A 17,911-nucleotide genomic window follows, 5' to 3' on the forward strand; every position below is an offset into this window, starting at 1 on the left:
TGACTTTAAATCAAAGTGTAAATGCCACCCATGATAAAGAATATTCCTTTTTGGATTGTTTTAGATTTTGATTAGTTAAATAGTTTCGTTTAGTTATGATAAAAGACTAATTTCAAAGAAAAGTTTCGTCTATAAATGTAAATACAAAGTTTCAAAGACATGTAAATTAAATATGTCAGTTGTTATACAAGGTGGCGCAAAAGTAATCCTCCTATCAGAAAATGCTATAAATTTTGCGATTGGCCCCTAATGTCAGTTCTGTTTTGACATTTGTGTAGTAAACACATGCGAAATACACGTTAATAAACAATGTTACGATACACTGCTCCAGAACGCGGAATATTGCTGACTATTTATTTGACCTTAATCACCACCAAGAGGAAGATGATTTTTCATCAAAAATAATCATGAGTGATGAGGCCCATTTCCATCTTAGCGGGTACGTAAATAAGCAAAATTTACGCTTCTGGGGCACTGAAAATCCGCGTGTAACCCACGAAGAGTCATTACACCCGCTCAAAGTCACTGTATGGTGTGCTGTTTTCGCTGGAGGAATCATCGGACATTTTTTCTTCGAAGACGTCGCGGGCCAAATGGTTACCGTGAATGGTAAGCGCTACAGAGCAATGATCAACGAGTTCTTTTTGCCGCAACTTGATGAATTGGGATTGGAAAACATGTGGTTCCAACAAGACGGTGCAACGGCACACACTGCACGTGCCACAACCGATATGCTGAAGGATGCATTTTCCGGGCGCCTAATCTCCCGTTTTGGCAATTTGCACTGGCTGGCAAGATCGCCTGATTTGACCGCTCCAGACTTCTTTTTGTGGGGCTTTTTGAAGTCGAGGGTTTATGTCAACAAGCCTCAGACTCTTGCAGCTCTTAAAGACAATATCCGTCAAGAATGTGAGGACCTATCGCCGGATGTTTTGGCCAAAGTGATGGAAATGACATAAAAAGGGCTCAAATGACTATCAACTGTGGCGACGGCCATTTACATGACATCATATTCTCGACTTGATGTAAAAAAAATTAAAATACCAAATAAAAATAATCCACAAGAAGAATCAAAGTTTTTCATTTTTTTTTTAATTACAGCCAAAAAACATCGGAAGTTTACTTTTGCGCCACCTTGTACATACTCACTAATCATGTTTATTGGATGTTCAAAAAATATATAATTTTAATTTGAAATTTGTATTTGAATTGAAAGGGAATGAATACAAAAAAATTGTTTAAAGTGCAAAAATAGTAATTTCGGTTAATCGACACAAATTAATCGGTTTATTTGTTATTTGAAAATCGGCAATTTTAAATTATTCGAACAGTTAACCGTCCAAAATTAATCGGTTAACCGATTAACGGTTAATCGAATGAATACCCTACTAAATATCAATACAAAATAAATCTTTCTTTGGACTGATTCATCCATTGTGTTAGGTTGGCTCACTAAACACCCATCTTCGTGGGAAACCTATGTCGCAAATCGTATTGCCGAAATTCATCGTTTAACGCCAAACGCAACATGGAAACATGTCCCAACACATGATAATCCAGCAGACTTAGGAACAAGAGGTTGTAAACCTCAAGATCTGGTACACAATTCGATTTGGTGGCATGGACCATCATGGCTAACTAAACCATCGTCAGAGTGCCCTAACAGAAATCCTTTAAAAACCCCAGAATGCCCAAAGAAAATAGTATCAATGCATTCAGAATCGCAACAAACAGATATTCTTGAAAGATTTTCATCGTATAGCAAAGCCTTACGTGTTATCTGCTATGTTTTTAGATTTATTAACAAATGTAAAAAAGTTAATTCCCCTACTCAAATCTCTTTAACTCAAGATGAAATGAAATTTTCAAAAAATAGACTCATAACACTCGCTCAAAAAATATTCTATTTCGAAGAATATGAATGTTGCTTAAAATCTGAACTTTACCCAATAAAAGTTCGCTAAAATCGCTCAATCCATTTCTGAACTCGAACTCAATTTTACGAGCAAATGGAAGATTATCGCATTCATCTCTTCCCTATAGCGAACGTTATCCCGTAATTTTACCCGGTAATTCAACACTTTGCTAACTCTATCTCAAATATTTACACGAATTTTTAGCTCATGCCGAATGTGGTCAAATGTGCCGAATGGTACAAACGGAATTTTATGTGTTCCGACTCAAGCCTGGTGTAAAAAATATAATACGACACTGTAAAACTTGTATAATTTACAAACAGAAACCATGTTCTCAAATAATGGCTCCTTTACCCCCTACCAGATGCAATTTGTCTCTACCTTTTCAAATAACAGGCGTTGACTTTGCTGGGCCCTTTGAGCTCAAAGCATCAGCTTTACGAAAATCAACATTTGTCAAATGGTACGTCAGCGTATTTGTTTGCTTCAGTACGAAAGCTGTGCATTTAGAAGTATGTTCCGATCTGTCTTCAGCGGCATTTCAAGCTGCATTTTCTCGTTTCGTTGGGAGGCGAGGACTACCCCAAAGGGTAGTATCTGATAATGGTAGAAACTTTCTAGGGGCCAGTAGAGAACTTTTACGAGAATTTTCCTCTTTTATAAAAAACGCATCTCAAGATACAGCTCAAAAGTATTTGACACACGGCTTTGAGGGGAAATTTATTCCTCCACACGCTCCTCACATTGGCGGCTTATGGGAAGCCGCCGTAAAAAGTTTCAAATTTCACTTAAAACGAATTACTGGTGCTCAAAAATACTCATTTTAAGAATTTTCAACAATTCTAACTAGAATTGAAGGCGTACTAAACTCTCGCCCTATCTGAAGACCCATCAGATCTAACTGCCCTAACCCCAGGACATTTCCTTAGAGGAGCCCCGATAATGGCTCTCCCAGAACCAGATTATCAAAATATATCTGTTATTAATAGATGGGCAAAATTAAAATCAATGCATCATCAATTCTCTATTCGTTGGAAAAATGATTATCTTAAAACTTTACACAAACGCTACAAATGGAAAAACTCTAGTACAAACCTTAAAATCGGAGATCTCGTCGTTGTAATGGACGATCTTCAACCGCCTTACGAATGGCGTCTAGGCAGAATCCAAAAAACTTATGTTGGTTCAGACGATAATGTACGCATTGCCGACGTAAGAATAAGCTCAGGAGTTATAACTCGGCCCATCGTAAAATTATGCTACCTACCCTTTTTAAGCGAAAATCATGATTCAAATTTTAACTTAGATTAAAATTTTAATCCCATTTACATAATATAATTATTTCTTTCAGCAATCTCTATGTAAACATTAGGTATGTTCATTTACTTTCCCAGTAAATACTTGCAACGAGAGAATAAAATCAAAATTTACAAAATTACTCTCTTAAAATCTCAAAAATAGTAAAAAATAAATGAACGCTTTTCTAGTAACAATTGTTTTATACACACAATTTTCATATTTTATTCCTTTTAAAATGTATAAATACTCAAATTTTCTTCAATTTTATTGAAAATTCTTTTTTTTATATTTTTTCACCACAAAAATAAAATTGAAAATAAATATACAATAACACAAAACATATGAAATATAAGCTGCTAACTATTACGAGTTCAAAATAGAACTTGTAATCAGCGTTGCCACTCATAAAATATTTTTCCTACCAAATTTCAGATTAAAAACTACCAAAACCTACCAAATTTTAAATATTTGTGAAATGCTATTTGGATTCCTTTCAAAATTAATAGTTAAATTAAAATTATATTATTGCTGCTATAGCATTACCCTGAGGATGAATATTATTTAATTACACTACAATCATAAATATGTCACATCTAAAAATTGTGTGTGCATCGTTTTATAATTGACCATTATACATAAATAAAATTCAACATAAATAAGTTTCATGGCGATTGATACATAATTGGTCATAGCTGCCCACTTCTGAAAATCACTCACGAAAATAAATTATTGAAATTTTAAAAGAAAAATGTTTTTGCTCAATACTTATTACTTCTTTTAACATGACTACACACAATTTAAATAATATGTGTTAAAATTTTTAAATATTTAAAATGTGTAAATTAAATGTATAATACGTTAAAAGTTTTAGTATTGCAAGGCCATTGGCATTTTATGAACTGAACACTACTAAATACGTACACATTTACTTGACTAAACTAAAAATTAAAGATAATTCTGTCTTCATATTTTATAAATAATTTTATTATTTTGGATTTACATAGTTTTTTTGTTAAGTTTTTTGTTAATTTGTTCTTAAAAATACGTATTCAAAAAACCTACCAAAATGCGACAAAAATCGGAACAAACCAACCAAACTACCAAAAGTCAATTTGTTAATTTAAAACTACCAATTTTGGTCCAATTGGACCAAAGCGGCAACGCTGCTTGTAATAGTTTGCAACGAGAGAGCACTCTCTAAAATTTATACGCTCTTGAATTTTTCTCTACTTGCAAGTTTTTTGAGTTAATGAACGCTTTTCCAGTAACAATTGTTACTAACTAGTAACAACTTTTAATTATTGATTATCTATTATAATTACTCTAACACATTTCATTTACTAATTAATTAACATTTCTCATTTTTACATTTTACACTCTTAACATTCCCACATTTCCCGCACTAACCGCTCCATTTAATCTTGTTTATCAGTTACTTACACTATTTTTCCCCCATCTAGAACCAACCGAAGACTAACCGCCACCCGGCCAAGCGAAGACCACAGCCATCAGGAGTTTCGCAGCGAATCCACTCAGCCAAGCGAACGAAGAAGCCAAAGCCGCAGCCATCACCGCAGACCTGCCATCAGACGTCCAAGCGAAATTCATAATCGCCAGCATAACCGATACCAAATCCGAAGAGATCCAGAGATTTATCAGTGTAGAATATGTTTGAGGTTCCACGCCATATGGTTCTGTCCAAAATTTCTACAAATGACAGTTATCCGAAGAGCAGAAGTAGTCACTAGACACAGGTATTGTGTTAACTGTTTGGCTAAAAGCCACGTGGTACTCTCTTGCACATCAATGGCAAGCTGTCGCAAGTGCCACAGGTACCATCACACTTTACTACACCCGCCAAATCTAAGGATCACAGTTGGGACCAACACACCTCAACAACGGCGAAAAATTCCACGGTCGACAATCCATCGCACACAACATGATCAAACACCAAATGTTCAACCAACCGATCAACAACCACAACAAAATCTGCCAACAGAATCGAACCCAACTCTAACCACATCACCAGCCACGATGATTCTCATTGAAGCGATCAAATCATTATCTGACGTACTATGTGCTACCAATAAGAGGCCATCTGTTGCCTAAAGCCAAGGCCGGCGGCATGTCCAATCATGGACAATATTTTAACTTTTATATATGGGGGATTTCATGTCAAGTGAACCAACTTTTGAAATCGATGTCTTCCGATCGGGATGAAATTTGCACCAAGGTTAGCTCTATTGGATAGTAACTCAGACACAATTTTTCAACAACATCGGTCGAGAACTCTCTGAGTTATAGGGGGTAAAATTTTGACAATTTGGTCAAACAGGGGTTTTTTCTTATCCATGTAACTTATTACCTATTGTTCTTAGCAAAATGTGTTCCAAATAGTATAGATAGCTATTTCTTCGATCTTTCGAAAAAAAATATTTAAAAAAAAAAATAAAAAATTTTTAATATTTTTTTTCCGAAATCAAAAACTTTTTTGACTTTTTTTTAAAATACGCTATTTTTTTTTATTTTTTTTTTTTTCTTAAAATAAAGTTTAGATATTTTCCTTGAACACCTACTTGGTCGCTTAGTGGGATGCGAGTGGGATATCTATCAAAATAAATATTTTGTAACTCAAAACATCAAATTTTTGACTTTTTTTGCAAAATCAAAAACTTTGTTGACTTTTTTTTTTCAAAATGGACCCTTTTTTAATTTTTTTTTTTAGGTCAAACAAAAGCTTAGATATTATCCTTGAAGACCCTTTTGGTCGCTTAGTGGGATGCGAGTGGGATATCTATCAAAATAAATATTTTTTAACTCAAGACTTAAAATTTTTGACTTTTTTTTTTGCAAATACGATTTTTTTTCCAAATGGGCCCTTTTTTTAAAATTTTTTTTGTAGTCAAAAGAAAGCTTAGGTCCATTCCTTTAAGATATTTTTAGTCCCTTAGTGGGATGCGAGTGGGATATCTATCAAAATAAATATTTTGTAACGCAAGACATACAATTTTTTAATTTTTTTTTGCAAAATCAAAATTTTTTTCCAATATGGGCCCTTTTTTAATTTTTTTTTTTGCTCAAAAGAAAGCCTAGGTCCATTCCTTTAAGATATTTTTAGTCCCTTAGTGGGATGCGAGTGGGATATCTATCAAAATAAATGTTTTAACACAAAAATTGTATGTCTTGAGTTACAAAACATTTATTTTGATATATATCCCACTCGCATCCCACTAAGCGATCAAAACCATCTTAAAGGAATAGGCCTAAGCTTTCTTTATAGCAAAAAAAAAAATTACAAAATGGGCCCATTTTAAAAAAAAGTCAAAAAAGTTTTTGATTTTGCCAAAAAATCAAAAATTGTATATCTTGAGTTACAAAATATTTATTTTGATAGATATCCCACTCGTATCCCACTAAGGGACCTAAAATATCTTAAAGGAATGGACCTAAGCTTTCTTTTGACTAAAAAAAAATTTTTAAAAAGGGCCCATTTTGAAAAAAAATTCGAATTTGCAAAAAAAAAGTCAATAATTGAATGTCTTGAGTTACAACATTTTTATTTTAATAGATATCCTACTCACATCTTCCTAAGTGACAAAATAGGTCTTAAAGGAAAAGACCTAAGCTTTCTTTTGAGCAAAAAAAATTTTTAAAAAAAAGTCCCATATTGGAAAAAAATTTCGATTTTGCAAAAAAAAATTAAAAAATTGTATGTCTTGCGTTACAAAATATTTATTTTGATAGATATCCCACTCGCATCCCACTAAGGGACTAAAAATATCTTAAAGGAATGGACCTAGGCTTTCTTTTGAGCAAAAAAAAAAATTAAAAAAGGGCCCATATTGGAAAAAAATTTTGATTTTGCAAAAAAAAATTAAAAAATTGTATGTCTTGCGTTACAAAATATTTATTTTGATAGATATCCTACTCGCATCCCACTAAGAGACTAAAAATATCTTAAAGGAATGGACCTAAGCTTTCTTTTGACTACAAAAAAAATTTTAAAAAAAGGGCCCATTTGGAAAAAAAATCGTATTTGCAAAAAAAAAAAGTCAAAAATTGTAAGTCTTGAGTTAAAAAATATTTATTTTGATAGATATCCCACTCGCATCCCACTAAGCGACCAAAAGGGTCTTCAAGGATAATATCTAAGCTTTTGTTTGACCTAAAAAAAAAGATTAAACAAGTAAGAGTACTATATTCGGCCGTGCCGAATCTTAAATACCCTCCACCTAAATATGAAAAATTGTATCTAATTCAGCAATTTATAACTGAAATTCCTATTAGAACGTTTGACACAGTTAATTATTGTGTTTTAATTGAAAATTGTCGTCTAAATTTAATTTTTCTAAATCTTCGTGTACATTATTATTTTCTTACATAGGTAACCGTAAACAGTTTGTTGGAACTGGGTTAAACGATCTACAATATCTGAGTGTCAAAGTGGCGCACAGTGGTATGAGAAAAAAAAAGAGGGAAACAAATCTGTAACTTCTAAACCCTTAGTCCGATTTTAATGAAATTTCACATGCGCAAAGGGGAAGTGTTGTCGAGTTTAAGTCTGGACCTCAACATTTTTCCCTTTTAACCTCAAGTGAAGAAACAGAGTATAAAAAAGGGTATACAAATATATTTAGACAAATTTCACAATATTTGGTTGTGGGACTTATGCGGGAGCTATGACCTATTATGATTCGATTGTCATAAAATATTTTTACGTGATTTTTATGTATTTATATGAGAGCTGTGGCCAATTATGGACCAATATTCACAAAATTCAGTATTATGATTTTTGAATACAAATTACTGATCTGTGTACTATTTTGGTTTAATATATGGATGCTATGACCTATTATAGTCCTAAGTATTTAAGGGCTATTTTTGTAGAATTTCATATAAACAACGCTATTAACAAGAGTGGATCTTATGTGGGATCTATGCCGAATTATGCACCAATATTTAAAAAATCTTGTAGTACGATTCTTGGATACAAATTACTCATCGGTGTAAAATTTTGGTTGATTGTAGATTTTTATGGATATTTGTGCAGGGTAATGTGTTTTCCTGAAGAAGTTCTTATATGGAGGTTATGACCAATTATGGGCAATCATCATAAAATTTGGTACATCGATTTTTGTATATATTGAATAAATTTGTTTTGAATTTCAACCTGATAACTATATTTGTAAGAAATGTATGAGGATATTAGTGATTTTCGGGAGTGGACCTTATATGGGAGCTATGGTTAAATATGGACCGATATTCACAAAATCCAGAAGTATTATTACTGGATTCAAATTACTGGATCTGTGCGTAATTTCATTTTGATATCGATATGTTTATAATACTTTTTAAGGTTAATATCTTTTTTCGGAAATGGGACTTATAGGGGAGCTATGACCAATTATCGGCCAATCTGCATAAAATTTGGTACAGTGATATCTATATATATGAGTATAATTTTTGTCGAATTTTAGCATGATAAAGATATTTATAAGAGATTTATGAGTACTTAACTGATTTTCGGAAGTGGACCTTATATGGGAGCTATGGTCAAATATGGACCGATATTCACAAAATCCAGTAGTATGATTTCTAAATATAAATTACGGATCTGTGTGAAATTTTGTTTTGATATTGATATTTTTTAGATATTTATGTAGGTTATTGCGTTTTTCGGAAGTGGTCCTTATATGGGAGCTATAACCAATTATCGGCCGATATTCATAGAATTAGGTACAGCGATTTTGGTATATATGGGGATTATTCATTTCGAATTTCAACTTGATAGCGATATTTGTAAGACATTTATGCTTATTTAAGAGATTTTCGGAAGTGTACTTTATATGGGGGCTATGGTCAAATATGGACCGATCCACGAAAAATTTTGTAATATAATTTCTTTTACCACGAAACTTATTTTTGCTGAATTTCATGTGGATATTCCTATTTTGTAGGCATTTATAGACCATAGAAACATATTTCGGGAAGAAATTTGTATGGGGGCTAGGAGAAATCATGGACCGATTCTTATAATTTTCACCAGAGTTACTCCTTTTGTCATAAAAGTAACGAGTGCAAAATTTTATGATATTAGCTGCAATATATTTACAAAAAATGTCCAAAAATATGTGAAAATTATCAATTTTTTTTTGAGGTTGTCCCACATTTTCATTCATAACTTTGGTTCCACTGTACCGATTTTGCTGATTTTCAATACCAAACTGCTTAGGACAATAATAAACACTTTTCTTGCAACTCTACTAAGTTTGTTTGCGTATTTTGGACGTGAGCGTGTTTTACACAGACGGACAGACGGACAGACAGACGGACATGGCTCAATCGACTTAGAATTTCATAAGGATCAATAATATATATACTTTGTTGGGTCTCAGATGAATATTTCTCAATGTTACACACGGAATGACAAACTTATATATACCCTCATTCACCACTTATGGTGGTGGAGGGTATAAAAAGGGTCCATTTTGAAAAAAAAAAGTCAACAAAGTTTTTGATTTTGCAAAAAAAGTCAAAAATTTTATGTTTTGAGTTACAAAATATTTATTTTGATAGATATCCCACTCGCATCCCACTAAGCGACCAAGTAGGTGTTCAAGGAAAATATCTAAACTTTATTTTAAGAAAAAAAAAAAATAAAAAAAATAGCGTATTTTAAAAAAAAGTCAAAAAAGTTTTTGATTTCGGAAAAAAAATATTAAAAATTTTTTATTTTTTTTTTAAATATTTTTTTTCGAAAGATCGAAGAAATAGCTATCTATACTATTTGGAACACATTTTGCTAAGAACAATAGGTAATAAGTTACATGGATAAGAAAAAACCCCTGTTTGACCAAATTGTCAAAATTTTACCCCCTATAACTCAGAGAGTTCTCGACCGATGTTGTTGAAAAATTGTGTCTGAGTTACTATCCAATAGAGCTAACCTTGGTGCAAATTTCATCCCGATCGGAAGACATCGATTTCAAAAGTTGGTTCACTTGACATGAAATCCCCCATATGTATTTGAATTTTTATTATTTTTATTATTATTGTAATTTTATTAAATCATGAATTTCTTGAACTGTAACATTATAAATTTGTAAATTTACAATGTACTAAAAAAACTCTCCAAATTGAACTGCCAAAGAGTTCTAAATTATAAATCATTGTATCGAGTTTCATAAATTTTTATTATAAAAACACTTGTCATCTATCACTCGTGAAGTAATCATCTTCTCTCTCTCTTAAACCCCGCTTACATTTGTGAAATAAACAAAATTGTTATTTAAAAAAAAACAAACCTACAAACAATATTATTTATTACCGGCAGTTATAAATAGGTAAGCAGCCTCATTCCCATTCTCTTTCATATATTAGAAAGATATACTAATTCTTTCTTTTATTTCTTAACCCGCCACAAATGCATATAATTATAATTACTCGGACAAGAGTAATTATAATTATCAAACTTCTTATAGATTGCCAACATTGTACCATTACCTGCTTTCCCAATCTAGGAGTTTATTTACTTGAAACTATTTCACCATATAAAGTTTCACTTGAACTGGATTTAGAAAATAAGGTCCAAATAAAAACATTAAATACAACACAGTCTTCCCACAGTATTGAGCTATATTATTTCAATATTTATTCAATATTTATTCAATATTTATTCAATTTTACTTAAAAATAAAAATCTTAAAATTAACTAGAACTAAGATAAGATCTCAAGTACTCTTGTGTACTTTAAACCAGGGTTTAAAATTAGTTAAACGTTTTTTACATTTGACTACCGACTGCGCAATGAATATGAATCGTTTTCATATTAATGTGCACAAATACTGAAAATATACAAACTATAAACCAATGCCATATATGCACAAGCTTCATGGTAGAAATATGTATTTGTCGCAGTTTTTCCAAAAATATTTTGCCTTACAAAATATTTTACGTTGCAGCTAGAAGACAAAATGAAAATTTTCATTTTTAAAAGATTTGCTGCCTAAATATATGTATATTTTTGGTTAGCAAAAACAAATGAAATTTCTTGTGTATAATATTGTGTATAATATACAAAAAAAAATACTACAAAAACATCATACATGCAAACAAATTGCAGCGTGAAAACCATAAGTAAAGTAAGTAAAGCGTTTTATTGAGTCTTTTTTTTCTTTACATGGAAGAGTGAGATACAAAATCGACATTTTGATGTGTAAAATCTTAAAACTATATATTTGTCTTGTTTTAATACACATTAATAGATGAAAAGCAACTTCCTAAATAAAAATCATATGTTGTTAACATTGAACTGTTAAAATGATACGCAAACAATGCTTGTTCCCGGCATTTACTATAACTAACAGAGAAGACTGTTAAACAAAATAAATACATAAAACTAAATAACACTTAAAACTAAATAAAACAAAACCGTAAATCACATTGGCCAACAGTGAAAACCGATATCACAGATAAATTAAATGACTAACAATAATTACATGTAACATACATTGTATGTGAATATAAATTAAATAACTGAAATGGAATTCCCAGAATTCAAAAATCACGTTAATAAAACAGTTACATTGATGAACAATAAGTACATACATAATTCGAGAGTACCATTTAAGTACAAAAAAAAAATAATAAATTGTCATATAAATAAATAATAAGTAAATAAAATGGATGAAAAAGTGGTGAATTCATCCTCTATGGGCACCAGGAATTGCCTTGCAATAAAAATCCGGCAGCTTAAATGGATCCATGTCAGCATCCAAAGACTCCATAACAATACCAATAGGCGATAGGTATCCAAATCTCGACCAGTCCGTGTATCTCTCCTCCTCATAAATGTCGTTCATAAGGGAGTTATCATGGTGACCACGATTTCCAACAAATTTCCTTTGGAGGTCGAAGGCATACGCACACAAAGGTTTGACACCAGACTGGGTATATATATATGAGTTGGAGTATCGTTTGGTATGGCTTTGAAAATTTCTTCCAATACATTTTCGTAGAACTTTTCTTTTATGTATTTCCAATTCTTTTGCAACTATCGGTGAAATAGAAAACCAGATTGGAAATGCATAAATGAGAGCTGATCTGATAGCAACCTTGTACAGAAGAAGTTTCGTGTTCTGGTGAAGGTATTAAATAAACTGGAAAACATGCCAGTAATACGTTTAGCTTTGGTAAGTAAAATTCTTCCGTGATTATTAAGTTTCATTAACTTATCAAAGTTTACTCCAAGGTACTTAATACTGGATTTAAATGGAATTTCAACGCCATTCAAGGAGAGTCTCAGAAGCTTACTTTCCGGAACCACGAATCTAGCGCATTTACCTGATGCATTTCTTATACAAATAGCCTGAGATTTTGCAGCGTTTATCTTAATGCCCCACTTTCTATAATAATTATCGATTGTGTTCAGGTGAAGAGTAGCATTACACAATGCCTGTGCTGGTGATTCATGGTGAGCGTAGATTAGACAGTCATCCGCATATAAAATGGCTTTAGTGGTTCCTACACAGTGAGGAAAGTCATATAGAAATATGTTAAATAAGTAAGGTGCCAGTACACTTCCTTGGGGCACACCGCTGTTTACTAAATCAAAACTAGACATAGACTCGTTGATCTGCACGTTGAACCTACGGTCCGTGAAATAGCTCTCAAACATCTTTACAAGAAAAGGATCAACCTCAAGCTCAATTAGCTTATATAAAATTCCCTTATGCCAGGCCGAATCAAAGGCCCTTTCAATGTCTAGAGAAATGGCAACGGTACAAATCTTTTGCCTCAGATTATGAATGACGTCATTGTGCAGTTTTAAAAGAGCATGTTGTGTGGAGTGGTATTTTTTAAATCCAAATTGGAACGGTGACACTGGGTTAACCAAGAAATCATTTTCAAGTTTATTTTTAATAATGTGCTCAAATACCTTTCCGATATTTGATAATAACGATATGGGGCGAAAATCTGCAAGATTGTTACTGCTCTCCTTCTTCTTTATTGGAATAATTTTAGCAGATTTCCATGCTGCAGGAAAGTAATAGTTGTTGAGGCAATTGTTAAATAATATGATCAGAAATTTCCACGATATGTCCGGGAGCTTTTTCAGAATAAAATTTGAGACCCCGTCTATACCATACGATTTTTTATTGTTTACTTTTTTAACAATTTGCTTAACGTCATCAAGATTAGTAAAATGATAATTATCAGGATTTTCCAAGGAATTTGAAGTTGTGTCAAAAGAATATATGTGTTGTGGCATAACTTCCATTAAAGTGGATATACGGGAATTAATATTGTCTAACGGCCGCTCAGGTGTGTTTTCGCTGTAGACTCTACTGTAGTAACTACGGAAATGTTCTGCAATGATATCATCATCGGAGATGGAAATGTTGTTGACAACAATTTCATTACAGAATGACGACTTCTTATTGCCTATTGCCTGGTAAATTTGCTTAAAAGCAGTTGGGCCTGGCCTTATTTTTTGCAGTTTGCTATTAAATATATTGCCTTGTTCTATGTTTACAAGCTCCTTTATAATTGTTTTTAAAAGTTGAATTTGCGTTGAAATCGTTTTATACTCTTGAGACATTCTATTTCCTGTACGATGGAAAATTTTCTTTAGATCACTTTGCCACCTGTGCTTTATTTTAAAAAACTTCTTAATATTTTCGGAAATTGGAGCTTTGTTATGGCTAATCTCAATCTTTTCAGAGTTGTGGTCATGTATAGATGTAAGAACAGAGTTGAACGTCGATATCAAGGAATCTATTTCATTATTCTGAAGATTTCTATATTCAGAAGGCATGATGTCCATACAGGCAGACTCCAAATCGTGGCGAAAACGATTCCAGTTTGTATTCTTATAGGATGTAAAAAAGCGTGGATTACGTAAAAGTAAGTCGCTGCGTCTGAGAATTAATTTAAGTTTGATTGGAAAATGGTCTGAGAATGAGGGTAATGTTGAAACTCTTAAATTTTGGGAACTGGAGTCCAAGAGGTGCGGGCTTACCAGGAAATGATCCAGAAAGGAAGATCCGTTTGGGTATGAGGGTTTGTCTGCGCAAATACGAACCACCTCGAGTGAATGGTCTAAAAGCCAATTATATAAGATTTTACCGTTTGCATTGTCCAATAGATCTCCCCACGAGGGATTTTTAGCATTCAGGTCTCCTCCAAGCACGAAACCGTCAAACTCACTAGCCACTTGTAGAATTTTTGATAGGCCATTACTTAAGGCAGTGACAGGAAAGTTTCCAGGAATATAAACTGAGCCAATTAAATATTTTTTGAGTATATTATTCGTATTGAATTTTATTTGAATAAAATTACAATTGAAACCTGTATCGTTAATGTTAATACGACTATAAGATATATTGTCCTTTAAAACAATTGCTACTCCAATGTGTGAGTGGTCATATACAAAATTATAGCCTTTAAGGTATATTTTTTTGTTTCGATTTAGGCGACATTCTTGTATGAAGCCGATGTCAATTTTGTTGTAATACAGGGTGTTGTAGAGATCAATTTGACGACTTGTATCCACAAGTGATCTTACATTAAAAGTCAAAAAGTTAAGAAATCTATGGCCCATAAATACTTTTAACTTTAAAGAGTAGGCTTAAAAAAACTTTTTTTGCTTCATACTTTGACATATTTTTGTGCTCTGTAAGAAATTTATTTATCTCCTGCTCAAGCGTTAATTCCTCTGGTTCCAAAAAGAGATTAGCAAGTTTTAAAAATTCATCTACAATAGGTGATTTTTGTTTGTATGACGTTTCAGCTTGAAATGATTGCGTCCTCAACAGACTTGCAAATGTCTTACCATGCGAAACTAGAGATGTGTTGATGACTCTATTAATGTTAGTTTTTGCAGTATTCCTGACTTCCTTTGCTTTTATAATATGCTCTTTCTTGCCAGACAGATATTTTTTATATGCTGGACATCCCCTCCAGTTTGCCGGGTGGCCGGAATTGCCACAATTTACGCAGCAAGGATCTGAATCCGTAGAATCATTGCGAGGACAAGAGCCTGGTAAGTAAGAATCATTGCACTTAACGCATTTAAAATCTGAATTGCAGTTCCTAGAAATATGTCCCCAGTGTTGACATCTGTGGCATTGGATATCATGATCCTTTCTTTTAGGCTTTTCCCACACAATGGATTGATTCAGCAAATATTTAATGTTGGATATGTCTCCCAATTTTTTTCCTGGAATCAAAGTTATGAGAAATAAACCAATTTCCATGTTGTTTTTTTTTGAAAATGATGTTGAAAATTTTGATACCTTGGATACTGTACTAGGGACCTGAATGTCTAAAGCTGCTTTAATTTCTTCAACCTCTGTTTTGTAATACATACCGCGAAGAACTAGGGATAATTGTTTATATTCCTTTGGCGTAAATGAGTATGAACTTATTTTCTTCTCTCTTAGAAGTGACATCATTTCCGCATGAACCGAAGTATCTGACAAGTACAACTTACTTTTGTGTTTGTTTACATTCTTTATTTTAAAAATAATTTTAGGTGACTTGGCCTCCAGTTGGTCACAAAGGTGCTTTACGTTTACATTGTAAAGAAATATTGGCGGGCAAAAAGATTTACCAGTCGGCTTTAAATTAGAAGTCCCATCCTTTGCCGCATTCTTAATGTTCTTATTATAACCAACAGAATCATCACAGTTATTCTGTATCTCCAAGTTAGCAAGACATGAAAATTTATTTTGATGATTTGGATCAAAGCTTGCAGAAACATTTCCGTTTAAACGTGAGACGTCTACAGTAGCGGATGAAGTACCAGCACCGTCCAATCGTGGTCTTTTACCATTCTTCCCATCATTGTCGCCGGGGGACTGTATACAACAGTGACCGGCGTCGTCAACATCAGTGTCCATCCTAGAGTTTACACTCTATTCTCCACCAAATCACAATAGCCAGTATACTCAACTGTTTGTACACAGTTTTCCAGATTACCCTCCAAAAAAAATAAGCAAAAGCTCGCAAAAAATAAAATAAATGCAAATTGAAATAATATTTCAGCCTCCGTCACGTGAAAACTATATACTGCAAACGATATGCGCAGTGAAAAATTCGAACAATGAAAATATGGAAGATGCTAAAAGTAGACTGCCAAACCATACGAAGTTGAAAAATGTAAAATACGAAATTGTGCAAAGTTAAAAATGTTTAAAGCGAAAGTGTTTATTTTTAAAATATTACCGCCGCATATACAGTCAGCGTCTAAAGAAAGTGTACAACTTGTTTTTACATTTAAAACATTTTATTTACATATTAAAAAACTATTTGTTCTCCAGTTCTAGTATATTTAACAAAACATTTAATTGTTCTCTTGCAATATATAAACAAACAAGTAAGAGTACTATATTCGGCCGTGCCGAATCTTAAATACCCTCCACCTAAATATGATGGTATAAAAGCTGAAATAATATAACAATTGTTAGAAAGACTAGTTTACGCAGAAGATATTTTATTTCAAATGTACAAAAAATTGTATCTAATTCAGCATTTAATAACTGAAATTCCTATTACAACGTTTGACACAGTTAATTATTGTCTTTTAATTGAGAAATTGTCGTCTCAATTTAATTTTTCTAAATCTTCGTGTAAATTATTATTTTCTTACATAGGTAACCGTAAACAGTTTGTTGGAACTGGGTTAAATGATCTACAATATCTGAGTGTCAAAGTGGCGCACAGTGGTATGAGAAAAAAAAGAGGGAAATAAATCTGTAACTTCTAAACCCTTAGTCCGATTTTAATGAAATTTCACATGCGCAAAGGGAAAGTGTTGTCGAGTTTAAGTCTGGACCTCATGAAATGAAATTTAACAATTTATATGCTTAATAATTAGTTAATATGTTTGGATCAACATTTTTCCCTTTTAACCACAAGCGAAGAAACAGAGTATAAAAAAGGGTATACAAATATATGTGGTCAAATTTCAAAATATTTGGTTGTGGGACTTATGCGGGAGGTATGGCCTATTATGATTCGATTGTCATAAAATATTTTTACGTGATTTTTATGTATTTATATGAGAGCTGTGGCCAATTATGGACCAATATTCACAAAATTCAGTATTATGATTTTTGAATACAAATTACTGATCTGTGTACTATTTTGGTGATGCTATGACCTATTATGGTCCTAAGTATTTAAGGCTTATTTTTGTAGAATTTCATATAAACAACGCTATTAACAAGAGTGGACCTCACGTGGGAGCTATGCAGAATTATGCACCAATATTTAAAAAATCTTGTAGTAGTGTAGATTTTTATGGATATTTGTGCAGGGTAATGTGTTTTCCTGAAGAAGTTCTTATATGGAGGTTATGACCAATTATGGGCCTATCATCATAAAATTTGGTACATCGATTTTTGTATATATTGAATAAATTTGTTTTGAATTTCAACCTGATAACTATATTTGTAAGAAATGTATGAGGATATTAGTGATTTTCGGGAGTGGACCTTATATGGGAGCTATGGTTAAATATGGACCGATATTCACAAAATCCAGAAGTATGATTACTGGATTCAAATTACTGGATCTGTGCGTAATTTCATTTTGATATCGATATGTTTTTAATACTTTTAAGCTATGACCAATTATAGGACAATCTGTATAAAATTTGGTACAGTGATATCTATATCTATGAGTATAATTTT

The sequence above is a fragment of the Calliphora vicina genome, chromosome 3 (genome assembly GCF_958450345.1).
Source record: "Calliphora vicina chromosome 3, idCalVici1.1, whole genome shotgun sequence".
Lineage (NCBI taxonomy): Eukaryota > Metazoa > Arthropoda > Insecta > Diptera > Calliphoridae > Calliphora > Calliphora vicina.